Source organism: Galeopterus variegatus, unplaced genomic scaffold, assembly GCF_000696425.1.
Source record: "Galeopterus variegatus unplaced genomic scaffold, G_variegatus-3.0.2 Scaffold7883, whole genome shotgun sequence".
Lineage (NCBI taxonomy): Eukaryota > Metazoa > Chordata > Mammalia > Dermoptera > Cynocephalidae > Galeopterus > Galeopterus variegatus.
Window position 1 is genome coordinate 24,210 of NW_007733994.1, and position 2,030 is coordinate 26,239.

A 2,030-nucleotide genomic window follows, 5' to 3' on the forward strand; every position below is an offset into this window, starting at 1 on the left:
TTAAGTAATTTTTTATTTTTTAGTTTTGATATATGTATTCCTGTTATAGAATCCACATCTATTTTTTACAAATGTATTGTAAACTGTGGAAAAATCATGTCGCTATTTAACTTTAAATTTGTAAACAAACAAATTAATATAACTCTTTCATCCTATTAAAAGATGTTTGTTCTCATCCAATAAACTAATCTGTGAGTCTTCAGTGGATGACATCAAACAGCTCTGTAAACTGCTTTTGTGTATATTCTGAAATAGATTTATAGGATGGGTGTGTTGGAGTGAGCTGGACTGAAGCCATGTTAGGCCTAAAACTGCACGGGCTTTAGAAGAAAAAAACATGCTAATTAGTTTGATACGGTCTCTGCGCACTGTATAAATATACCGAAATATCACATTTTACTTCATAAATATGTACAATTATCATGGGACAAGTTTTAAAAATTAAGCTAAAAAGAAAAACTGAGAGAAGTAGATTACAGGTTACTAGAAACTGAAGAGGAAGTAATAATGGAGGGTTATTGAATAATTGGTGCAGAGATTATGCTTAGGATGTCAAGGAAAGCTTTGGATAGATTGAAGTGATGTTCTCACAGCATTGTCAATGTATTTAATTTTATGCAACTGTATGTTTAAAAATGCTTAAGATGACAAACCTTTGTTATATATATTTTACCATAATACAAAGTATTAATAATAAAAACACTAAACACTTACCGGTATGACATCTGGGGATCCTTTATTAAATACAGGATGATTAGCAGGGGTTGGCGGGGGCAACCAAAATTGTTTATATTCCATCCTCTAAAATCTATTCTCATTCCTTTTGTTAGTGAGCTTCAGTTTTCTGTCCATAAAAATGGATACAGCAATACACATTTGGATGTGTAGAACCCACCGTGAGCCCATTTTAGTAAAATTAAATCCATGAATGAAATCCCTTTTTTCTCTCTATTAAGGTACTGTGCTCAGAGCCAAACACAGGAGGCTCAGGAATGATACCTAAGTCTTTCCACACTGGTCATGTGTTGTAGGTTTCACTGTTCAAGTTTACACTTCTTTTGTTTGAGTTACTTGTGTTTGCTTTTGATATTATTGTGTGTAGAATTGTTTTCTTAATTTTATTTTGGGACTGTTTATTTCTTACATACAGAAATTTGATTAATTTTTGTATGTTGATCTTCTATCCTTTGACTTTCATAAAGTTGTTTATTAGTTTTAATAGTTGGTGAATTCCTTATGATTTTCTAAATACATCAGGTCATCTGTGAATACAGATAATTGTATTTCCTTTCCAATATAGATACTTTTTATTTATTACTGTTGCCAAATTGTCCTGGCTAGCACATCCAGTACAGCAATAAGTAGATGTTTTGAGAGTAGATGTATGGATATTGTTCCTGATTTCCAAAAATAAGTACACTGGCTTTCACTATGGAGAATGATGTTAGCTGTGGGATTTTTGATTATTTGTTTTTTTTTTTGTTTGTTTGTTTCTTAATGCACTTTATCTGTTGTTGATGTTTCTATTCCTGTGTTAAATGTTTTCATCATAAAAGGATATTAAGTTTTGTCAAATTCATTTTTTGCATGTATTGAGATGGTCGTGTGGTTTTGTTTGTTATTTTATTGGTACTATATATTATGTTAAATGATTTTTAGCTATTAACCAACCTTCTACTCCTGAGAATTTAGGGTCATCAAGGATAATTATTATATGTTGCTGAATTCCATTTGGTTGTATTGTTTTTGAAGGATTTTCTACCTATACTTACAAGATAAACTGGTCTGAATTTGTTTTTCTTTGTGAAACCTCAGAATGCTTTTGGTGTCATAGTAAAACTGACTCATTTAATGAATATAAACATGTCTCTACTGTGTTTCTATTTTGGGGGCAGTTCGAGCAGATTTTATTTTATGTCTTCTTCAAGTGTTTGGTAGAATTAAATAGTTACGTTTCTGAATATAAACTTTTCATTGTGATAGTAGTTTTTTTTTTTTTTTTTTTTTTTTTTTTTTTTTTTTTTTTTTTC